Below are 25632 nucleotides of genomic sequence, written 5' to 3' on the forward strand. Positions count from 1 at the left end.
AGCTCACAAAAAAGCTTCATCCTTGCACATTCTTTTATTCAGTGTGTTATTCACCCTCCCACTTCGGCTTATAGTTGTGCTTGTTTTCTCCTGTGTTCTAAGGCTGTGTGTTCGAGGTCTCTGGGTGGACAATGATTGGTTTTGGTGCTGAATTCAGCTTTTTGGGGTTGATGCAAGACTGATTCTATTAATGAAATTTGAGGTGACTTCTTAGCTCTAGCAATGTGAAAGGGAGTACAGCTCACCTTGCAGATGGTTGACTAAAATATTAAACAGTGATTCACCATTACTCACTGTCGCATCAGCTCATAAATTTAAAACAACTCACTTTCCTATCTTTTTTTTTAATTTAAGGAAAAATAAAAGAAGTAAAGCTTTATCATGCATAACTAGGCTAAGTTGATTCTCTAGAGAGGTTAGCTAATAAACTTTTCACTAGATTCTGCCTCTTTACGCTAGTTGAGAACTGAAGCAATGAGGGGGGAAGAAATCTTGCTTTTCTATGTTAATAGGAAAAAACCCTGGACTGGTGACATCTCTGGCAAGAAAGTGGAAATGTGAATGCAATTGTCCATTGTATTACTTAGAAGGATGAAAATAACAGCTGGACACTGTGATTACAGGCCACAGGAAATAAGAAGGTGCTGTGAGTTGTTTCAGGGGTCCCTATTAGCTGTCATTAGGCATTGCCCAGGAAACAATTTGTATCTACTGAAATCCTCATTAAAGCATTCTCATGGATTTGTTCCTCTATACTAGGCAGGTTCTTTCCTTCAGCAAGCCTCTGTCCCCTAGGCTGGGCACTTAACTGCTGCTGGGCATTAGGGGATCTCTGGCATGTATTTTCCTATTTGTTTTCAGTTTACAGTAGGTTCAGTGTCTCGGTGTTCAGAGTGCCATGGGGAGTAAATATGCTGAGTGGGATGCAGTCCCTGCCCAAAGATTGAGCCAGAGAAGAGACTGCAAGAAGAGACCAAGACTACCAAGGTGAGTGGCAAAACTAGAAATTTGAACTCCTGGTTCTCGTGCCAGGACTCCCTTTGCATACACCAGGCTACTTAATTTGACTTCCCTTGAAAGGGGAATAAGGCCCCTCTCCACTGATTTTGAGCTGCTCCTGAGAGTTGTAATAGTTGATTTTGGCCCTGGTACAAGCCACCTCCCATGCACAGCCATGACCTTATCAGTGCTTGTGCCTTCTGAGACTCATCTAGAGGTCTCCCATGGTTGGACCAGTGCATGCAGCGCTTTGTGTGCCTGCTTGGGAAAGAACAGTTGTTGAGGGACATCTGAGAGGATGGAGCCAGGCTCTTGTCAGTGGTGCTGAGCCACAGGACAAGAAGCAGCGGGCAGAAAGTGATGCACAGGAATTTCCACTGGAACATGAGGAAGAACTTCTTTCCTGTGCAGGTGGAACATTGCCCAGAGAGGTTGTGGAGTCTCCCTCATTGGAGAACTGTCTGGACACAACCCTGTGCCATGTGCTCTGGGATGGCCCTGTTTGAGCAGGGAGGTTGGACCAGATGACCCACTGTGGTCCTTTCCGACCTGACCCATTCTGTGATTTGCTGACTAATACCAAAATTCAATGATTTTGCTATCTTGTATCATCTCTCATCATCCTCTGGTGGTTGTAGTGCTTACATTTTAATGTCAAGTAGAAAGTAAGCCCCATATTTAATGATTATTCTGCTGCTGTGAGTGAAAGCTAATGGGACCATAAGCATCTCTATTCTGCCAGAATGCTGTTTGCTCTTTCCTTCAGGCAGATAAAAGCAGAGAGAGTCAGCCTAATAAAACAACATATCATGAGCCCTGTCAGTGATCAACAAACACTTCTGAAAAAGAAGGATGGCAGAAAAGCACTGGTTCTAATAGCTTTCAATTGTAGCAGTGAGATGAAGAGAGTGAAAGCTCCTCCCTTTTGTGCTAAAGGGGAGAGGGTCCCCAGCTTGCATCTGCTCTAGGGTCTTCCCGACATTGGTGCCTGTCTCATGCAGGAGTGAAGCCAGAATGCATCCAGAGGAAGTACTGTGGTTCACCAGGCTTCTCCCGAGTTACGAAGTTCTGCCACAAGACAGTTGTCTTCGCGTTTTGTCTCAACTGCTCTCTTGTAATGAGCCTTGCCCACAAACCAAGTTTGATGATAGAGTCCCCATGTTGTCTGTTATCTCACCAGGTCTGTAAACTCTGTGCTCATTCTTCAGCACTGGGCAGGTATGCCTGGTACCTTTGCAAAGGTCGGATGGGACGGGTCCCCTGGCAAGCCCGGGAAGCAGAATTTGACTCATACTGCAGACTCCTCTTGGTGCAGCCTGGACCTTGCAGTAAGCATGATGTGTGAGTGTTGGAGAGTGAGAAAAACACTACAGACCTGAGGCTCAGGCTCTCCAGGGCCTCTTTCCTAGCTTTGCAGGTGAAGATGGCCTTTAATATCACCCTTGTCTCAGCTCCCAGCTCCTCTTTGCAAACCATCACTGTGCTGGCGCTAGGGTTTGTTTGGAAGAGGAAGCATTGCCATGGGCTCCCAGAGAAGTTGCCATGCTGTTGTGCTCACATCATCTGCATCTCTCCTGGTGGTGCCTTTCCTGTTTCAGGTGCTGCTCACATGCAGGCTGCCCCAGAGCATTGAGAAGAGGAGTTCAGGGAGTTCAGGACTGACCAGTGGAAATGGAAGAGGGCAGGCAGTAGTAGTGCAATGTTGCCCACTTGCACCAGCATTCATGCTGCCCATATGATGCCAAGGGTAGGAGTTTGAGAGCTGTTGTAGATGATGTCTGAGGGAAAACTGCCTGGAGAATGGTGTATTTGTCACTTGGATGTTGAGTATGACAGGAAAAGCACATGGTTCTTCCCCTCCTTGTGTTCTCTGCCCTTAGACACCATGGCAGCCTGGGAACAGCCAGGATTTATTTTGGTGTCGTAGTGTTGTCCTGGTGAAGGGTGGGTCCTATTCAACCTTTTTGTCCCTTCAGGGTTCCTGTGAAGATTTCCTGCTTTCTACCATAAAGGGGGCCAAAAATGCTTAAGGAAATGACAGTTTCCGAGGCAACCGCACTTAACAATTTCATCAATTAATCAGGAGGAAACTAAGGAAGAGAATGGGAAGCAGATGCTCGGAGCAGGACAAGGCTATGAATGATTGATGTCATCTAAGAGACAAGCAGAATTTACTCCAGGAGAGACCTCAGCCTGAGGCTGAGGCAACTTCCTATGCAAGAGTTCATTACTGCAAAATGATGGCAGGGAGCCAGGAATGGCTTCCTAGGTGAATGTCCAGTCCAGTATTTAGAAAATGATGAGGTACACTGCAAAAATACAGGCTGGCTCAGAAAGGTATACGAAGGCTCAAGGAGAGATGGAACAGAAGTCATATGCTGATTTTCCCTGCCACATGTGACAGTTCTCCTATTGAGCCTAATAAAAATGGATTTTTGATGTTCCCCAGTCAAAGTTACAAGTAGGTGTGATCTCTTCAAGATGTTAAAAGCCTGCTGTATTTGTGCATGATGTGTTAGCTGACCTGTCTGCTGCACTTCAGGCAGATGCATCCAACAACCAGTACTGCCCTGAAGCACTGCCTACATCTGCAAGGCAGCTGAGGGAGAGGTTGGATTTCTTCTGGGGATCCGTGGTGGGAATAAAGGCTGTAGAGGTCTTAACCAAAGGCATCAATGCTCTTGTTCAAGCCCTGCTGAGAACAACAATGACAAGGGGAGGAAATCAGGCAGTGATTTGCCAGGTTATGGTGAATCTTTGCTCTTCGCTTGCAACTTGATTGGAATGATAATGAAAAGCTCTTAAAGATGAGACAAGGAAGTGAAAAATGTCATGATGAAGTAGAAGTTTGTTAGAGTAACTTTTAATCCATTCTTTTTTCCTTTGCTTTTTAAATGTGTACTTTTTTTTTCTCTGTGGCTTTTTTTTATATTGTTCCTTCGATTTCTCTCCACATTTAACAATCCAACTTTTTTTTTTTTTGGTGGAAGCAACTAACTGAACCAAATGATTGAAACAGCATTGTTAGCATCCCTTCTATATGCAGCACAGCTTTTCTCTATATGAATTCATGTGACACTGTATTTTCCTTAACACTTTCATTTAAGTGAGTGCCGGAACAGACCTTTTGCATAAATCAGCAAGAGAAAACAAACCATCTCTTGCTATAACCATTTGTTCCTTTTACCTCAGTAATAAATCCCTCCTGGGAATAAGGAGTTCATGTAATTTATCACTGATCCTTGTAATACACATTGTGGTACCGTATTTCACGTGCCTGGAGTGCATCTTTTGATTAGAGCAGACATCATCTTTCTGCTTGTAAAAGCAAATGAAAAGTTGCTCTCCATGGCAAAGTTGAAATGAGTATTAATGGCATTAAATAATCAGTAAGTAAAAGGGCAGGGTTCAAATAATCAAAGTGTTCATAAGGAGGAAAGCTAATCAGAAATGTTAGAACCAGATTAAATTTGTTGTCTTTCCTAGGATGGATTTATTGTCTTTAATGATATCAGCCCTGTGGCTTTTCCTTTTCTGATACTTTTGAAAACCATTAAGTACACATGCCAGCCTGCATTATGGGTACCTGAGATATTAGACATTAGAGCCTTTGATTTCTTTTAGTTAATTCATTTTAGGCCTTTTCTTTGGTAAGGAGTTTCACACAAAGCAAACAGGATTAAGCAGCATTTCCAAAGCAAGGGAATGCAATTTTCTTGCAAGGTGCAATTTTCTGCATCCCTCAAGGGATGAGCAGGGACATGCATCTCTCTGCATGTATCCAGGTGAGGCTGGTGGTCCATGATGGTTCAACACTGCATGTATGTCAATTCTGTGTCAGGAAGAGGAATGGAATATCAGGGTCTCAGCCAGGACAATTTCATGAACAATGCCATCTGGAGCTTCACTGTCCCCAGGTGCTTCCCAGTGGCCCAGAAGGTCTTTTCTCAGAAAGTCTTTTCCAGGTGGCAACTCAAGCTTTCAGTCAGAATGGGAAGGTGTGAGGAGCAAATAAATAGGCCATGGGGTGTGCCTTAGACATGAGGGGTTGGGAAGTTGATTCCCTGAGTTATGGGCATGGCCCATTTTAGTGTGGGAGCTCAGCACTTAAGTTACTTTCCCTTGCCTCTCCTTATAGTGTCTCCCACCTGGCAAGCAAGTAAAGAGGGACGTAAGAAGATCAGAGGCACCACAAAATGCCATCAGGTATTTTCAACCATTCTGTTCAGCTGCTGTCTAAACATAAAAGACATAAAGGAAAGACATAAACTGGGCAAGGGGTCGGTTCCTCCCCGTGCCAGTGTGTTGCCCTGGAGTCTGTTCCCTTGCCTGTGGGTCAGGCTTGAGTGATGGCCATTTCCTAGGATGACTGGGGAAGACATTCCATGGGTAAAATGACCATCCTGAAGGAAGTATTATACCAGATTGTGAGAGGGAACTACAGAGGGTCGTCAGCCCTCCCTCCCATGACATCTTGGGTGACGGCCCTTGCTGTTGTGACTCCTGGACACCTAGTAAAAAGGGTTCTATTTCTTTCCAGCTCCCTCGCTTTCTAACATCCTGCTAAGATGCCAAACGCATGACTTTTGTGTTGGTCTGCTGAAATGACAAATGACGTGGGGTAAGTGAGTTTAACATCAGACTGAGTGAAGGAAGGGCAGTTAGTTGTGTGGTCCGGCCCATAAATAGTTTCCAGAAGCCTGCTGGCAATCTGACACTGCTTTATTACTTGGACTGTGCTAATTATAAGCCACTGCAGTGGGAGAGTAAGGAGAATGAGTGATGTGCTCTCTTGGGCACTGAGAGCCTTGTGACTGGCTCAGTTTCTGTTTCACAGCAAACCTTTGTGTCACAGTTTCAGACCGCAGAAGCTGAAAGTCCTTTGTGCACAGGGGAAAATGTTAAGGGTCAGTTGTGGTTAACCTGCAGATAGCAGTAACAAAAGCAAGTATATGTCCATCTCAATGGACTGCAGAGTCAATTACATCCATGATGAGGGCTTGGCTCGTGCTCGAAACTGGGGTGTCACAAGAAGGGGTGACAGATGCATACTGCAGAAAGTTGAAGTGGTTTCTTTTGCTGTGTGCTGCTTACATGATGACAAAGTTCTCAGAGGAAACTCTTGTTACCACAGCATCAGTTTAAAGCCCCTCCTGGCCAGAAATGGACAAACTTGGATTAACCCTGACATAACCAAAGTCAGAAACAAACCAGAGAATGCTCTTCTGTGCACATGTACCCACCATGGGTATGACCAGGAATACTGCTCCAAAACTGCTGAATTAAATAAACTTCAGGAAACTCTCTGCTTTCCTGAGAAAAGTGATCTGTCTGTATTTCAAATTGTTTGGGGTTTTTTTGCTGTTACTCAGCAGCACCTCAAAAATATTGATCCATTTGTTGTGATCAGACACTAAATGGCTGTTTAAATTAAAGAACAGTGGCACTGGACAGGCGCTCTTTATAAATCAGAGGACCTGGTCTTTGAGATATGTTAGATGCTGCTCGCTTCTGAAAAGGCACGGAAAACAAGCATGAGAGAGCAGTTACAGTGGCTGCACATCGCCTGCATGGATGTGGACTGCCAGCTGGGAAAGCCTTTGGTTGTGGCTCTGCACAGCGTAATGAACTGGGCAGCAGTTTGGTTTCTTTCCGTGAAAGAGCTACACTGGTCTGACTGCAGAAAGGGGCACAGGTATTTCCTTGATATTTCCATTTAAAAGATGGGGTTGACCTTTGGGAATATATTATTCACTCAAGCAACGATGTCCTTTGTGCCTGCCTGGCCCAGGCTTGATGTACTTGCAAAGTTGCAGCTCGGATGAGCTGCCTGTTTCCTAGAACAAGGTGAGGCAAAATGATGGATTAAAAAAATTCTGACATCTTCAGGACTATTTCTGCTTTGAAGCAGAATGTGGTATTTGGTAGAAGAAAGTCAGCTCAGGGTCATGCTTTCTTAGCTCTAGCTAGAGGTTGCACTGATCAAAGCTATCTTTTTTTTGAGTCAAAACCTCCTGCTGTAAAATATCAAGCATAGAGTCTGAAAGCAGGTAAGTCTGCTCAGCTCAGACCACAGATATCTTAGTGTTTTGGAGGATGCAAAGAGCATCTTGATTTTGAATGTTTTGGGCAGAGCAATTCCAGAGTGGAAGGGGCTGAAGGAGCTCTAGGTGGTCATGGACACAAAACTAGTCTCAGTACTGCTGTAACTAATTCAAAGGAGGAATCTTCTCCTGGCTTCTGCTGAAGGGAAGCGATGGCTGGGGCAGATACTTCCTCAGTCATGGTCTCCAGTTTGCAAAAAAAAAGGACATTTAAATAGATGAGATGAGTATCCAGGAACCAGAGGACTCCTCAGCTCCTTCACCCATAGACTGACCTCTGCTGACCTTTTACAACCAGTCAGAAACTAACACTGCTGTGGACTGTGTTTCAGATGGTGAGGAAAGCAAGGGAAACAAACTGTGCTCCTGTAAGAGGTGAGGATGTAGTTGCATCCTCTGGGAACCTGCTTTCCTTGCTGCAGGTGTGCCTGCCCTAGACTGATGAACTGAATACCAGCTGATCTGTTGAGCAGGCTGGGAAGGGATTCCACTGCTCCTGGTGATATGGAGGTGATTTGGGATAGGACCATTCTCTGGGATTGTCCATCTCTATGTTTGGTCAAGCTTTGCCTTATTTTATCCAATCATCTAACAAACAGTTATAAACTCAGAGAATCCATGTGATATTCTTCTCTGAGCTATATTGCTGGACGAAAGGGAAAATGCACAGAACGTGAGAAAAACAGGAAGGGAGAGTATCAGGTACTGGTGATGGAGGTCTGCTGTCCCCTTCTAGTGGAATGTGTCTGTTTATCTTTTTTGCAAATTATCTTCTCTTTCCCAAGGGAAACCTCCCATTCAGCTTTGCCTTCAGAAAGTGGAGCAGTGGAATGATGTTTTCTGAAGACAAGATGCTTGTTAGCAGGGCCTCTGGTGCTAACAAGAGTCAGACCAGTGTAGGAAAGTTAAATATAAGTGCTCTATAATCTTGGCTTTCCTAGTCAGAGCTGGATTCTGAGCTCAGTTGTGAGCCCATCCACATCTCTGTCTTGGCTCTGACTGTCCCAGCTTGCAGCACTGCCTGGCTGTGGTTCAGGTGAAACAACAGTCAGGGAGTACTCCCTGGATGGATAGACGGAGAAGAGAGTTCAGTTGTATGGAAGTAAATTCTGCTGTGCTGTTCTAGGCCAGAGAGGAAACCTTGGCCCATGTTATTTCCCAGCCCAGATAAAGCTATTCAGATTTCAGCCTGTGGTCAAGACCCATTGGAGCAGTGATGCCTTTGAGTCACACTAGAGTCAGCAGAGCATCACCTCCCCTGCTGGAGAGATAAGCAGCAGCATTGCCAGCATGCTGCAGTCTCTAGGGAGGGAACTTTGGCAGCTGAGACATGGAGAGCTGTAAGTGCTGGTGCAGGGTCCCATGTGCCATCCTCTGGAGGCCCACCTTGGTATTTGAGTCAGAATGACTCCTCTTTCCCTTTCTGAGTCACCGCCACAGTCTATTTCTGGCTTGTGCTTTAGGAAGAGTGGGTTGATGAGAATGAGATAAAGAGGTCAAAGCTAGGTACCAAGGGGTACATACCAAAATATTTTCCATAACTAGATTAATCCAGTTGGGCTATACATTCTGACTCTGTTGTATATACTTCTGGGAAGTAGATTGAGGCAGAAGTCCTCAATCCTGCTTGAGTTCTCTGAGCCCAAAGGATTGGAATGGGGTTGAGATTGCCTCCAGTTAGTGGACATTTTTCAGGTGTCCTGGTGTCCTGTCTGTGAAAAGCATGTCCCTGACATTGTCCCAGAGCCCAGCCTTAGCTTGGAGAAGACCTGAGGGAACCCAAGAAAAGTTCATCCATTACTCTCTGGCCAGAATATGACTCTGGAAAGAGGGGACTCACTACTGTTAGGTCAGTCCCAGAGAGAATGGCATCTGCACCTTGGAACAGCACAGGCACAGTTTTTAGTCCAAATACCTCATCTCCTGAAGGAGTTCAGTTTTTCCCTCCTAGATATCAGGTAGGAAGCAAGATTCCCCATCTGGAAGGACCTGGCTCTGTCCATGGACTTCACAACACTGAGCTTGAAGGAGATGGCTGAAAGCAGGTGGGAAGACTCCCCATCACCCTGGTGAAAAAAGTGGCAGTCCATCTGCACTGAAGGTTTTGGAAAAGAGGAGGACAGGTTTCTGGGATCCAGCCTTTTGGGGAGCAGGCTACAGACTCTCCATTATAAGAAGTGTTACTTGCAGTGTTTGAACTTGACCTGATGGCTGCCATACCCTCGTTGAGCACAGGCTGCATTAAAAATGGCATTGAGAATAACTTGCAGGCAGTGGAAGATCTTTGCCCACTCAGAGAGTGAGAGATTGCTTCTGATAAAGATAGACCTTAATGTGGGGGCCAAAACAGCCTTCAAAGTGGTGGTCACTGGGGCTTCCACCCTGCTCCTTAGGGAAGCAGCAGAGAGGAAGTGAGAGACATCGAAATGATCTATCATTTTAAAATTAAGTGATGTCTCCTCAGTTCACAGGGGAGCTTGGAAAGTAATTTACCATCAATAAAAAGAACAGAAACCAGCCCTGAGAGACATAAACCTCTGAATGGGCTCTGCTAATGCTCTCCAGCTGTGTATGCCCGTGTCCTCCGTGTTCAGTGTCAGCAGAGTCCTCTCAGGGTGTCGTTATCCTGTATTCACTCCAGAACAACCATTATCTCTGAATATTCATTTACACCAGCCAGTTCGGGAAGCTGTGTACATGAGCTGCCCCCTCAAGAAAGAGGACTGAAATTGTTGTTGATTAGGCTATAACAATAATGAAAGAAGGTGGCTGAATGGTCTGAAAGACAGAGAAGGCAGAGCTGGAAAATGTCAGGCAAGGCACAAGGTGAGATGACTGATATGTCATGGCTAAATTGAAGCCAAAACACCCTCTAACACGCACAGGGTAAGGTCCTGCAAAAGACACCCATAATTTATTAATCTATCAGAAATTACTCTTTCTAATTTTAGCTCAGCTTTGCTGCCTGCACGTGATGAACGTTCCTGTGTGGGAGTGCACTGGAACATGGGGAAGCAAATGCTTGCTGTAGGGGCAGCTTTCAGGCAGTGGCTGTGACCCAGCAAGCGGTGAGTGTTCCTGGGCTTCCCATCAGGGCCCCACACCTCAGCAGGCTTCACTCTGCCCCCGCTGCTCTGTCCTGAAGCTGGTACTAGGAACAGCAGGAGCCTTCCTGTCAAGAAACAAAGGGAGAAGGGGGTCTGAGAGTCTCAAGATGGATTCCCCATCACATTAAGGGAATACACTGGGACTTGTGCTCTCACAGGACCAGTCAGGCATTGGTTTTATCGAAATAAGAATTGATGTTAGGAAGAAGGAAAAACATTTATGTTCCGTGTCAAAAGTGTGCAATAGAAACACAGCATGCCAAGGCGAGAGCCGGCTCCCCAGTGCAACATACATCTCCTCTTAATTAAATCTCCTGCAGCCAGCAAGCTCCATTGAGTCCCAGCAGTGAGCTGTGCATGATGTATGCGATAAGCCTTTCCAACCCACCCACTCTACACATCTCTGCTTGCTCTGTGCTGGTGGGCTGCTCAAGATAATAGCAAAGCCAGATGCAGGGAAATAGTCCCTCCATTGGTAAATAAATTATTTACAATATTATTTTTTTAGATCTGCTCCCTCCCTGCTCTCTTGGAAACATTGAGCATGAATAATTTTAAACAATTAGGAGGTTTGGGAATGACTCCTCCTGCTTCTGTACAGCTGTATCATCCACAGGCTGTGGGGGAATGTGTGTTTCACAGCTGGTTCCAAAAATGGAGAGCCAGCTTATGTGCTGTGGGTCAGTAAGGGGTCTCTGAGCCAGCCAGTCACATTCCCTGGACCTTCCTATTAGTCAGAGAGGCTAAGGACTTTTCCTGCCTGTTACCTTACCTTTTAGAGTACCAAGTGCATACCCATGCACATGCAAGGCCAGAAAATCTGGCCTGACTTTTTGAAGCACCATTGTGTTTTAGAGATCATCCCTTCCATTTGATGATGGGCAGTTCTATTCTGAGGTGGACACAGCATCCTGTCTCCTGGAAGAGAAGTCAGGAAACAGCTGAAACGTCTTTTTGCCACTACTGCAACCAAGAAAGTAAATTTCTCTTTTTCAGGGGTCAAGTCATACACAGCAATGCCTCTGGTTCTTCACTGTCTTCTGTGGCTGCTTATGTAGTTTCTCCTGCCTCAGTCACACACAGAGCCCTTCCAATAAACCCTGTGAAGCCCTCTGTGCCAGGCTGGTCACGCATTTCAGTGAGCTCACAGAGATCCAGGTTTTGCATGAAGGCTCGAGCCTGTCGTCCAGTTTGCACCATGTTGTCTCTGGTCCTCGTGTTCTTGCTGGAACATACCTAGATGAAGTCCAGGAACACTTTCCAGTGTTAAATCATCTCCCTGCAATAATAGTAATGATAATTAATATTTTTATCGTGCCCATTTACAGCCAATCTTGGGATCAAAGCTCCTGTAAGCACCTGAAAGCTGTATTACCCTGACATTCAGCCTGTGTGGGCAGATGCATTTGCAGGGTGGTTTCAGCAGGACTAGGCTAAAGATCTTTTGCTGCCAAAGTCTGTGGGTGAGTCTTTGCCGATTTTCATTCATCTTCTTTACTCTGTTTCTAATGGAAGTCTGCTTCTCACAGGATGTAAACAGCATGCCAGGTGTTTCTGCAAAGTTAAGGCAATTAATTGAACCAACCACTCCTGCTGCCCAAGCAATTTAAGGTAGTTCTTTGCTTTTGCTGTTATTTCCTTGATCAAGAAAAAAGATTGTTGTTCTCCAAGGGAATGAAGAAATAGAGACTCAGGGAAAGGTTTGGGGAAAGAAGATTTTTAAAAAAAGGGTTTAAAAAGCAACCCTGGTCCTTCTTTTTGGATGACTCCACTGGAATTTAACTAATTCCTTCCAGTGGGGACTTTTTCTCATTTATGTTAGCATTAAAATCTGATTTGTTCAACTTTTTGAGTGGCAGAAGGAAGGCAGCGTAGCACACCTACATCTCCCTGCTGTAAGGTCTCAAATCCAAATTTGATGAGATTTGTTGCAATGAGGCATTACTGTTTTCGTACTTGCTTCTTTTAAGCAGGTGCTGGAATAGAACAAAGCACCATTTCTGAAGGTTTTGATAGGACTGTAAAGACTGTAAAGACCTGCAGAGAATGAATCATCCGTGCAGTTTATACATCCATCCTGGGATGAGATGAAGCCCATCTGGAAAGAGCTACATCAGCTCCCTGAGATTGGATGCATGCATGTCAGATGATCCATCAGACATGAGGGAAAAGGTTCATAAGCAAATCTAATGTTACAGACTTACAGCTGTCACACTGGCATAGCAACCTAAGTTTTGGCTTTTCTGTTTTCTTTCTGTTTTTGAAAAATCCATCAGCTCTAAGTGTGTATTCCACTGATGGGGGAAAAGATGAAGGGGGCTCTCAGCCCTGGAATAAGTCTGCCAGCACTGGGAAACTTAACCTCAGTGCACAAAAGACCCACCACCTCTTCATGGAGAAAAGGGATTGTCTGGTGAGCTGAAAGCTGAAGCACTGTTAGAACCAGGTTTGCGATCTTGATTTATTTTAAAGTTGATCCTTTTTCTTATGAGAAAGCCACATATTTGGTGCACATTCACGAAACTAAAATAATTGCTTGTGTATCTTCAAACCACAGATAAGGCGAAATCAAAGTCTCACTTCTGCTGGTGCCCACCTTGTATGGTCCCTACAAAAGACCTCTCAGCTCCTCACAGGCTCCTGGTGCCATAAGCTTGGTTCACAATGCCCAGCCTGACTCTGATGCTCCTGATTCTCCCCATTACTGATGGGTCAAGATGTGACAAGCCCATTTTCTGCACCATTTCTGTGAACAATAGCTAAGTCTAGGACAAATCCTGAACAAAAATATAATCTAATGCTAAGCCAAAGACAACCACATGAGGGAGGACAAACAGATACCTGGCTGGCTTGTCTGGTGGCTCGGACTTGGCTTAGGCTGCAGTCCCCATCCATCATTAATTGCCACACTGAAGAGCCCCAGAGCTAAAGCAAACCTGGATAAGAACAATTTCCACAAGGTGGGACCTCAGTCGCAGGGTTAGTGTCCAGAAGCAGTGAGGGCCAGTCTTAGACTCTCCCTAAAGGAGGAGCCAAGAGCGGTAACACAGCCTGCAGGCAGGGGCTTTGCAAACCAGGACCCCGGTTCTGTACTCACAGCACCCAGGCAAGGCAGGCCTCGATGAAGGCCAGGTTCAGCCAGGAGTGAAGATCATCGGGCAAGCTCCTGGTGACAAGACATGTCCTAAGTCAGCTCAGGAGGCCAGCCTGCAGATGAGAGCCCAGACCCACAGGTCTGTGGCCAGGAACAGGCATAGCTGTGGCTGAGCAAAACCACAGCACAGCTCAAACAGGAAAGGAAGATCCAGGGCTGGGCTTAAATGGAAGTGTTGGGTGTGAATGTGTTTATATGCGGTCAGGGCCTTGACAAGTCAGGAAACCTGGTTCACAGCCCTCTTCTTGGGCAACTGGACCATACTGTTGAGTTAATAAACCAGGAAACTTGAAAATCAAATGCACTGAAATTCCCATCTTTATTGACTTGAAATATTCAGGTTGGATCTTCTCTATAGGTCCCTGGGAATCCCTGTGCCCCTGGATGGTTGCAAAGCCAGTTGAGTTTTCTGGGGTAAAAGTGATCCCTCTATGAGTTTAGGTGAAGGACAAGAGAAACTGTTACTGATTTTTTTGCTTATCCAGTAATTGTGGAAAGTACAGGGCATTCAAAAGGGGCTAATGAGCAGTGATAGAAGGCTTGGGGCATATGCATCTTTGGAGAGGAGAGTATACTTCCTGAGAGGCCTGTGCTGGCCGTTAGTGGCTAAAGAGACCTATGCTAAAGAAAGAGATATGCAAATTTGGAAGGATTGTGCTTTCCCTTTCACGTGGTTTCCAGCAGGAAAGATCATAGCATCATAAAGCATAAATTTCTGGAGAGTTGCCTCCAAAACCTGCATTAAGCAGGCCCACCCTAACTGCTACATCATGTTGTTCAGAGCAGTTCAAAGTGGAGAAGCTCATCTCCATCCTCTGGACTTAGAGAATGGCTCTGCAAGTTACAGCTCAGAAAGGAGCTGGGTCCAAAATGCCAACAGGAATAGGCCTGGTTTCAGCATGCATTTAGTTTATTTATTTTTCTGAAGAAACAATTCAATTGCTGGACCTTATTCACAATGCCTTATTAGCACATAAAGTCTGTCTCAGTCTTATTTGTGATGTGTTGTTCTCAGGAAAACCCTTTTCCCTTTCTCTTCTTCCAGTGATCCGCATCACATGAAATGAGGGATGCAGCCTCCTCTCACATGCTGACCTTATGCCCTAGGAGGGTTTTGCAGCCAGCACTGGACTATGCAAGGTCTGTGGACCATACCTGCCTTGCTGTGCCTGCCTGGAGCATGAGCTCATGCCTGCTCTGTGGTCTGTGCATTCCTTCACTGGCCTTCTGGGATCTGAGTCATTGTGCCCTCTTAGGTGTAGAGTAACAGCAAAACCAGTGATGAATAATCGGAGTTAATAATAATGCTTGCCTAAGGTACTTGGTGCACTTTGCTCCCAAATAACTGTTGAACGAAAACACCCTGTCTGCTGGGGACATGCCGTGGCTGTGCAGCACTGTGAGACTTAACAACATCTGACAACAGCCAGCCCCCTGGCAAAGCTGTAGGTTTCAGCCAGCCACGGCCGAGCCCCCTTTTTTTTCCATGGAAGTGCTGAAAGTCAGCTAAGTAATGCTCTTGCAGTGAATTAATTCCCCCAGCGGCGTGTGGACCAGAGTGGATCCATTCCCTGGGTGCTCACCCAGGAAGTCATTAGCAGCTTGCAGGCAGAGGTCGATCCCATTACCATGGTTTTGTAATGCTTTGTTGAAAAAAAATAAGCCAGTGCCTTAGGACTGAAGCTGACCTTGAATGAAAAAGAAGGAAAATCCATCATGTCCAGAGCTTGTCTCTATGGGCTGAAATGCGCTTCTGTTGGGATGCCAGTTTTGGGGAAAGCAATTTAGGGAAAGGAGGAAAGGTGGGAGCAACATTTTGGATGTGGAACAATTGTTTCATCAATGCATGTCTGCTCCTAAAGAAGATCATTTCTGCGACGCCTTGTGTCCTCTGCAGAATGACTGAGAGACAGCTGGAAAAGGACGTGACTGAGGCCTCACTCATTGGTGCAATGATCTCTCTGCAGATGTTCTGGCTGTGAGCAGTCAGTTGTTCACATGGACAGACTTCATTTCCCTGCTGGCAGATAGTACTCATTTTGGTGTTTTCCCTTTAGAACTAGGGTGAGTCCTTTCCATGAATGGAGAGTAGATTCTTTCAACCAGTAGATCCTGAGTAGCTGGCAAAAACAGAATCCAAAAGAAGTTGGGTAGGGTATCCAGCTACATGACTCACACATTAGTCCATGTTGTTTCTCAGCTGGATTTTCTGCTTTCCTCAGTTTCAGTTTTCAGAGTACAAGTGCTAGGCACTGGAGGTGGTTATGGAGAGAGGGAAGGCTAAGATGTCTCTTGCTGTGGGCCCATTTGCCTTTTCTGTGGTTTGGATGGATCAGGGGGAGCTCCAGTCCAGATAGCTACATGATGTGCGAGGGGATTGGAAGAAAGAAACATGCTGTGGTTGACACTTGCACAGCTTCAGAGATGTCTCCTGGTGTCACTAGGTGCTTTCTCATCCAGATCTGGACTTCCTCTTTTCTGCCTAGCAGGCTCTTCTCTGTGATGGCTTCTATTAGGTGAGTCAAAGCATACCATTCAGTTTGATGCAATAATAAAAGTATAAGCTGCTTTCTGCTTAATGTGGGTCCATTTGCTTCTATTTATGATGAATTAATATTTTCTTCTGTGCTGTGAATGGTAGCACTAAGCATACAGCAGGTATGCTGCTAATTTTGTCAGCAAAGCTGGTTAGGGAAGGAGATAAGAGGGGAAAGAATGAATCACTGAAGGGAATAGCTGGCTCAGGCACTGCCATGTTATCATCACGACCACACAGCAGCTTCTGTGCCTATTCACCCACCCAGCGTGAGGTCTATTTGGACCTGCAGAGACACACTGTGACATGAAACTGTCTTTCCTTTAAGCTTCCCAGAAAGCTGTGGGCACAAATGAGCTGGCAAAGAGGTAGCTCAGTCATGATCTCCAACCACTGGGAACCTACAGAGCATTCCTGACTGCCAAGTGCTGCTTGACCCAGTAGGCTGAGGCAACTGTAGTGGCTGGATCCAGATGTGAATGGTTAGGAAAAGACAGGAGATATTGAGCTTTATTGCCTGGGAATTAAATTAAATCCTGGGACAGCTCATGTGGTAGATTCTTGAAAGTCCTTGAGCTGAGAACAGGTATCCCTTTCTATGTAATGCCATCAAATGAATTTTTCTGAAGGGACACACTGTTATGAGTGATGGGAGAATGTGTTTGGCATAAATGGTATGAAAATCAAACACTACTTGGTAGTACTGGATCACCAAAGACCTTTGTAATATGAAGGTAGATAAGTTGTAGTACAGTTCTTACTATCTCCCTATAGCATTTCCTGGTGCTGCTACTGTTGGGTCTTCCTGGCTCCTCAAATTGATGTATTAGACATTCCAGATCTCATAGTGGTGTCCACCCACACATTGCCATGGTTTTAACTGTGTAAAATTGTCTTTGGCAGAAAAGAAAGGATTTGTTCGAGGACAAACAAACCCTTCAGATGAATCAGAACAGCTTAGAGATAATCACATAACTTTGCTCCTGTATACAACAGCAGATACTATGTGATACCAACCCAGGTCCAAGTCCAACACCTCCAAGTTCATCTGCAAATCACCTTGAATTGCTGGAGAAGTGCAAAGTGTTGTTTGTTTCTGATAAACAGCAGAGAAAGTCTCCCTCTTCTTTATTTTTCTTCCTCCTCCTCATCCAGAAGCTAAAAAACCAAGGAGGATAAAAAGAGCATCCTAAGGGGGAGAGTTACCACATGCTGCTGCCAGTGTTAGGAAAACAGTACTGAGTCACACAAATAATTTTAGATGCTTCTAAATACACTGTGCTCTCAGCAGGCAGCCTTTCCAGCTATAATCTCGCCGGCTGTCCCTAATTCTGAGCACACAGTATACTCTGCTTCCTTCCTGGTTGCAAATGAGTCAGAATTTCTCTCTGTCACTCACCTGAGCCAGAAGGAGTTTACCAGCTCAGTGCTTGCACACTAATACACAATTAGAGGGTGTATTCCCTCACCCTGTAAAAAAACCCACCCTCTGACAATCCCAAACAAAAAATGCAAGGTACAGTTCGGATTCCCCACTGAAATGCAAAAGCTGGGGAACAGTTTTGGCTATGTTGGTGTGGTAGGCTGGGAGACTTGTCTAGGCAGCCTGCTTAAATTTTGCTTGCTGTTTGAAGAGGCATCAGCTCTCAGTGGCAAGGGGGTTGCCCAGGGGAGTGGACAGCATGGATATTGGAACCTCCCAGAGACTGAAGCCACTAGCTCCATTAAAAAAAAAAAAAAAGCTAGGAGCAGGCCTTTGAAAAAAAAAAAGTGGAAAAAGGAAAGGGTCAGCCCAGGAACCAGGATGAGTTTAGAAATCTCATGAGACTACCTACTGTTTGTATACTGCTATCATCCATGGAGAGCATCTCAGCTGGTTTTGGTTGGTTGGTTAGTTGCCTGGTTTTTGTTTGTCTGGTTTGAAAATAAATAATATTTTAAAGGAAATTTGGAAAATTCTGTCAATCCCAACATGGAAAAAAAAGAGGCAAAGTTCAGTCTTAGATGAAGTAATATATTTGCCCAATTCTATGTTTTTATCAGGTTAGAAGAACTTTGCTTTATTTTTGTCTGTAGAAGTTGACTAAGTGAAAACACTCCCAGATTCTGCTTTCATTTGCTCTTGTTCTCTCTTTCTCTGTGTATCACCTTAAATATAGTTTTGTCCACCTCTTCCCTTTACTTAACCTAGATGAGTCTTTAAGTTTATCCGTATTTATTCCTTTCTGCATTTGGTATACACAAATACTTTTTATTCTCTCAAACAAAACCAATAAAAAGTTAATTAGGAAAAAATCTTATCTAGAAAGCTGTAAAAGGTTTTATTATCTTTGTTTTTGAAGGGCAAAAGAAAGGGGAGATCTAGAAATAAAGATGTGAAAAACCAAGGAATGAAATGGAGAACACACACACACAGAGAAAAAAGAATGCGAACGAGAGAAGAGTAATGCTAAAGCAAAAAATAAACCTGGGTAGTAGTAAGCACTCTCCAGAAGAATAATAGGATCATGACTCAGAATCATGACTTGTTCTGTCGTCAAATGTGGACCAATGAAATGGCAGAAGAGTAGGTGGACATTAAGACATAGTAATGCACAGAAAGAGCAAGAGGTCACCAAGGGAGATGTAAGTGGCTCTGAGGGATATCAAGAGCAATTTATTATCAAAAGATGTTCAACTTACTTAAAAAAAAACCAACAGTAAATGAAACATTGTCCAAGTGTTCTCAGGGGAAGGAGAAGGACAGATGGCAAACAGACCCAATAGCTCCCTGGAAAGGCTGGAAATTGCTGATGGAAAAGGCAATGACGAAAGAGCAGGTGATGAAAAAGTAGTGCATCTGAAGACAGACTGAGCTTCATGAGCAGATGGGGCATTGGGTACCTGCTGGCAGAGACTGAAGGCACACTTTCAGCAACTGTTCCCCAAGTTAAGTGGATCAGATCTTGCCCACATTGAGCACAAAATGAACAGGGAATGTCCCTGTGGTGCCTACATGTTCTGTGATCCTGTGAGGCTGCCATGAACTCCAAATGAAGTGTGGAGGTCGTGCAGCCCACCTTTGATCACTCAGAGCTCAACTGTCTTATAAATGCCTTCTCACTAAGTCCCCACTTTGGAAACACTGAGAACAAATTACTGGAAAAATATTTTGTATCTTTTCAAGGCAAAAAGGTACCAGTAACTCCACAAAGAGCATATTTGGTTTTTATGGTCAGGTTTTGGTAGTGACAGGGGGCTACAGAGGTGGTTTCTGTGAGAAGCTGCCAGAAACTTCCCCTGTGTCTGACAGAGCCAATGACAGCCGGTTCCAGGGCAGACACATGGCCGCCCAAGGTCAAGCCCATCAGTGTGCTGGTAGTGACTCTGTGATAACAAGAATGGGGAAAAAAACTTCTGCAGAGCAGCAGCAAAGAGAGGAGTGAGGATATGTGAGAGGAACAGCCCTGCAGACTGTTCCAGGTCAGTGCAGAAGGAGGGGCAGGAGGTGTTCCAGGTGCTGGAGCTGAGGTTCCCCTGCAGCCCATGGGGAAGCCCATGGTGAAGGAGCTGTCTCCCTGCAGCCCATGGCAACTCGGCATCTGGGAAAGCTCTAAGCAGCTTCTTCCTTCTTCTTCTCTGAGAATTAGGCATCAGATTCAAACAAATAGGAATTACTGTCTTTTTAGTTATCTGCATGCTAACAGCTTCCCAAGCCTCTCTGAATCTAGCAGAAAATGGAAAAATCTAATTCATAGAACAGGACTAGAAACCACTTCCCCTCATGCTCTAATTATATCATAAAAATGGGAAACATTTTTTATTTTTATTTTCTAAGAAGTGCTTCTCAGTGCAATTGATGCCTCTGTCTTGGAGTGGTTTTGTGCATTATCAGGGCAGTATCACTCACTAACAGATGGAAACCATAGGAATTATTTCCATCTGTTATGGGAAAGGAAAATCATTTTGCCTTTAAGTGGTGCAGCACAGGAAAATATCCAAGCTTACATTCTTTTTCAGGCGTATTTTCTTGGTGGGTTTTGATGTGAGTTTGAAGAACGTTGGGATGAGCTGTGCTCATTTCTGGCCTGCAGTGGCCACAGATGTTGTACAGGAGATCTGCACCCCTTTCTGTGGGGACATTCTTGTTGGTGGCCTCTGAGGTGGGGAGCAAGAAGGAGTGGATGTCACGTGGGCAACCAAATGCGGAAAGTGTTTTTCTCCGTCTCTGTCCTACCATTTAATGCACCTATAAAATGGACATGGTCAAAATCCATACCTAGGCTTCCACCAAAGCATTCACTGAAGATCAGTCTATCAAAACCCATCAACAGCAAATGCTGCATGAAACCAAAATTCTGTGGAAACATTTCATTGCTACCAATACACATGTGGCTAGTTTGGGAGATTATATCAAGCTGACCAAACTTTCTCCTATAGTATGTCAGCTGCCCTTCAAATTAGGGCACATCATAAGTGTGATATACCTTGACAGGTGTTTTGATGCTGCCCCAGGTGACAGACTGAGGATCAAGTCAGGAATGATAGCACAGGTTAGACTATTGTTAAAAATAGAGAATAGCATAGAATAGAATAGAGCAGAACAGACTAGTTCAGTTTGAAGGGACCTACAATGTTGATCTGGGCCAGCTGTCTGACTAGTTCAGGGCTGACCAAGAGCTAAAGCATGTTGTTAAGGTCATTGTCCAAATGCCTCTTAACCACTGACAGGCTTGGGGCATTGACCACCTCTTGTTTGGCTGCTGTCTTGGTAAGGAAATGCCTCCTAACATCCAGTCAGAACCTCCCCCGGTGCAGCATTCAACCATTCCCACATTTCCTGTCACTGGGTACCAGGCAAAAGAGCTCACCACCTCCCTTTCCACTTCCCCTCCTCAGGAAGTTGTAGAGAGCGGTGAGGTCACCCTCCAGCCTCTTTTAAACTAGACAAACCCAAAGCCACTCCTAACTGGACATGCCTTCCTTATGTGTCTTTAGTAGAAAAATAAAATTTTGAAAGCAGTTACCAGTAGTTTGGGGGTAGCTGTCAAACTGGAAGGGTTTTAGAGGTCCATATTCAAGGGATGTCACAGTCTAATCACAATTTCAAATTTCTGTTAATAAATTGGACATATTAAATAGCAAGTGGCATGCTATTTCATTTGTGGGGCCAAATTACAAGAACTTTGACAGCAGTGAAATTCAGCATCATCTATTGAACTGGAGAAAAGGTCTGAAATCAGTGGGATAGCATTCGATAAAAGACAGGTGAACACTTTGCACTTCAGAAGAAGTTGAATTCCCAATGCCATGCTAGCTGGACAGAATTAAAAACCTTGTGAGCATGTGAGTTATGATCTTTATATGAATGGAAAATAACTCTCTGAGCAGTTCTTCAGAAAAACATGTGGGGGTTGTAGAAGAACACAGACTGAATGTGAGCTGTCAGTGTGATCCTGCTGTAAAAATCAAGGCAGGACCCAGATACTCTCCAATAGCATTGTTGTCTGTCTTCTAGCATTTCTGAAGAGGCAAAAGAAGCTATTCTTCAGGAGGGAGAATGTAATACGTTGCTTGGAAAATTTATCCTCTTATCTCCATTAAATATAAAATTTTCCTCCTCCCAAGATCAGATGATGATGGGATTTCTTTGGTTTACAGAGGTTGGACTAAATAAACGAAGGATGTCTTCCCAGATCTCCAATCCTGCAATATAAAATCACAAGAATCCTATTAAAAATCATTTGCACAATAAAAATAAATGCAAACCTGCATCTTTAACAGCACAGATATTTAACTAGTCACAGGAAAACCACACCAATACAGTTTGAAGGACACTTTGTCCTGTGGACTTTTTGAGTCAAGACAAAACACTCTTTATCTTTGGCTCCAGTTGAAGATTCTGATCATCCTGCAGGGAGGGATTTCTTCAGAACCAAGTGCAGGGATAACAGCTTGTGCTGTGTGCACCTTTCCTGTACACAGATCAAACTGTTCTGTGTACAGAAATGGCAGGTTGGTGGTACTTCAGCTGTGAGGGTATTTTTTTATCACTTAGATTTTTTCTGGATCACTGTGCTAAAGATTATTTTCTTGGTTGGCATTACATAGATATAATAATGAGGTAGAGCAGAAATTCCCATGACATTGACATTTTGCATTTTGGGGCAAAAGGTGTGTTTTAAGGCCACTGCTTTCTGCTTTATTTGCCTGGCAATGGAGAATTTGCCTCTTTTGACAGCAGTGATAAACCATAAAAAAACCCAGAGCCACTTTAGTGTAAGCTGCAGAAAAGCAAGATGCAGACCTGCGTCTTGAGGTGGGGAAGAGCTGTGAATCAACACCTTCCTAGAGAACCAGACCTATGAGGCTCCTAGGCGTGGTGCAGGAGCAATTGGATGGTCTCAGTGACGTCACCTGTCCCACTGTACGATATTACTCTGGTACCAGCTCCAGGGACTGATGTCTGCCTTGGACCTGCTTTTTACCTGAGATATGGTACGCCACATCTCAGTCTGTAGAAAGGATCTGGATGAAAATCTGGGATGTAGTTTAGGTTACATGCTGGCTGAAGTAAACTTTGAGTCCTGGTTGCCTGTGCTGACACGTAAGTCAACCTGGACATGCAAACAATGCATATTTAGCGGATGATCGCATTTCTGTTAAAATTTATGAGCCTCTTAAAGCTCCCAACCCATTCAAAATTACTGGATTGCTTCACCTTTTCTAATTTGAAGCCATGAAAAGACATTGGCAGCATCATTTAGAACATCTTCCCTGTCAAACCAAGAAGGGGACAGCAGCAGATACCCAGAACAGAAGACTGTTTTGGGTCTTGCATCAGCCAACCTGTGGTGTAAACATTTCTGCTCCAGCCAAGCAAAGATGTGTCTGCTGAGGTCAGCTCTGAGTTCAGCCCTTGGTGTGCCATTGCAGGATGGCAAAACCCATCCAGGGCACCTCCCAAAATCCTCTTGTTTTTAGGAAGGCAAGGGCCTTTCCTTGGCTCTCCCTCATTGCCACAAGAGGGCTCTGAGAAATCAGCTCAGCAGCCCTCAACAAGCAGATGTGCCCTTCTAGTTTGGCCCTTTAAGCTGCACTACACAATTGCAGAAGTCTGTAGAAAGGCAGCTGAGACTAGGCTGGCTTGGAAAAATATATTGGCAAAGGTCTGCAATAATCCACCAATATTAAACCTGCTGGGTGTCCACACAGCTGTTGCGTGTCAGGACAGTAGAAGAATCAGAATGGCTTCAGTCAGACAGGGGAATCAAACAGAGTGCTGCAAAGAGGGGCTGCACACAGGAAATCTAGGAGAAACCATCCAAAGAGAAGACCGTGCCTTCTCAGGCCTGATGCCGTCTGTTCTGCAGTGGGCTGGCTGCAGTTCTCCATTTCCACACCGGAGCCATGTCCTAGAAGTTTTACATTCACAGCCCAGACAGCCACATCTGTCCTGGTGCCTTTTCTTCTAGAGGCTCTGGTTTCATAGAGCAGCCAAGGGACAGACGGATGTCTGGTCTTCCTCACCATGGCAGGACAACGTGCTGAATGATGGCTTACACACCCAAGGAGAAGAGCCTTACACCTGGGTGACAGGACAATGGTCTAGGGCAGGAGGGAAGCATACACCAAATGCCATTTTAGCAGTACAAGTTTGGGAGGGGAAAATAGATCTTTTCTTTCCCAACCTTCCCACTCCGAAAGTAGCGGAAAGTTTGATAAGTGATTAAAGCATACACATGTCGCTCTCCTTCCTGTTTCTTGAACACATCAGAAGATGTAATGAAGTAGTAAATTTGGCACTTAGGTGGAGTATTGAAATCAAAGACAACAAGGCCTTTTTCTCATTTCTCCCCATTGTAATTTAGTTTAATTCACTTATTCTATAGTAATTTAAGTAAATGACCAGGAAATTATGAGCTCTTTGCTGCACGCCATTTTGTGATGATGAGTTCATTCAGCTTTTTCTTAAATGTCACAGATGGTTACAAATGAAAGCCCAGAATGAGGTGGACTCACTCACTAGACACAGGCTGAAGGGGAGAGGAGGAATTCCCCTCTTTTTAGTATTTCCTCTTCATTCAGCAGACTTAAACTATTCTCAAACCCTCTAAGCAGATGTATTTGGGGGAAATACCAGCCAAATAGGATGATGTGATCAAAGATACCCGTGTATGTAGAATTGTTTAAGAAAAGCTCTCCTGTTATGTCCCAAACTAGTATAATGAATAAAACCATGGGATAGAGGCAGGAGGGAGAAGCAGGAAATCTTGCACACAAGACATGTTGTTATCTAGATCTGGGTCTTAAGACATCAGAAGGTGTTTGAAGCAGTAAAGGGACAGACCATATCTCAGCAGTGGCACCTCAGGAAGATCCACAGTAGGATGAGGCCTCTTCCAGTTGCTGTGGAAGTTGGTGGGAAGCTTTCCACTGAGTAATGCTGCTTGTTTGTGTCATCTACAGTATAAAACCTGCAAGGCTGGAAGGAAGCCATTCTCATGACTTGGAAAACTAACCACAGAATCACCATCTGCTCTGGAGCAGGGACCTTCCCCTTCAGAGGGATGGCCTTTGGGACACCTTGTTAAGGGGTAGGTTGGTGAGAAGAAGGGACAGGCTAACTCTTCAGCATTTCAGCATCCTGTGTCATTCTGAGAGCAGTGTTAAATTGCTCCCTTCTCCCTTCTCTGAGGTTTTCCTGTGGCTAATTAATTACAGAGAGAATTCAGAGCCCTTTGTGGGTAGTTTGTCAGCTTTGTGGTATGAGTCAAGAGGAGTGCACCTCAGCAAGTTCTGGAATGTGGGCTGGGCTCCATGAGGCATTCCCAAATTTGGTAGTTTATCTGGATTTGTCTGGGACACTTTGCATCCTCTCTGTGTGGCCAATCCATCTTGCTTTCAAGACAGCACATAGCATGGAACATGCAGCAAGCAAAGAGGGTAGTGGCAGCCATCACAGAGTCCCAGGGACCTTGAGTTGTTCCTGAATTCACCAAATTGAGGCAATATTGCAATGTCTTTCCTCCAGCTTGCCCTTGATGTTGTAAACAACAGCAATGAACAGAGAAAATCAAAATGAAATCCTTCCTATCCTATTTTATATATAGTAACAATGGTGACAAGAATATGAAAATCCAGACAGCATAAATATTCTCCTTCCTTCTTAATAACCAAGAGACTGAAGAGATAACTAAGTATAAATATACCTTTGACCTCCAGACTTCACAGTTAAGCCCAAACTTACACAAAATATTAGCCCAGAAAAAGCCACGTCCTTCCAAACAACAGGCACATTTTTAGGCATGTCATGGGTTCATCTCCCTACCATCTCTTTGGAGGCCACTTCTCCAGGAAGGGTTTCCTCCTGCTTCTGTATAATCTCGTGGCTCAGGCTCATGGCATAACCACTGTGGAAATTCAAAATACTCAGTGTTCAGCTTGCAGGGGTTTGGTCATAGCTTACCAAGTATCCCCTGAGGAGAGGCTGTCTTATTTGAAAAACCTCAGGTCTGTGGGCAAGCTCAGGTTGTTTCAGCAGGAACTGCTCTTATTTGTGGTTTATTACTATGCAATGAGCTGGAAGAAATGATGGAATTACTTCAGTGACCAATCATACAGCTCAATAACAAATGCACTGGCACTCAGATGAAACTGAGGGTCCACTGGCAGACACACATCTAGCAGATACTGGGCTGAAGAAAAAATAGGTTTGTAGATAATTCAGAAGCATTAAATTGGTGAAATTAG

General features: G+C 44.6%; 1 long non-coding RNA gene across 1 annotated transcript; it reads left to right on the top strand.

Moving 5' to 3' along the window:
• The first annotated feature begins 676 nt into the window (after positions 1 to 676).
• LOC116443790 lies at positions 677 to 5718 on the top strand. The gene is made up of 3 exons (XR_004240052.1): positions 677 to 987; positions 5138 to 5205; positions 5540 to 5718. It is a non-coding gene; the product is annotated as an uncharacterized LOC116443790 (long non-coding RNA).
• The last annotated feature ends 19914 nt before the right edge of the window (positions 5719 to 25632 follow it).

Source organism: Corvus moneduloides, chromosome 5, assembly GCF_009650955.1.
Source record: "Corvus moneduloides isolate bCorMon1 chromosome 5, bCorMon1.pri, whole genome shotgun sequence".
Classification (NCBI taxonomy): domain Eukaryota; kingdom Metazoa; phylum Chordata; class Aves; order Passeriformes; family Corvidae; genus Corvus; species Corvus moneduloides.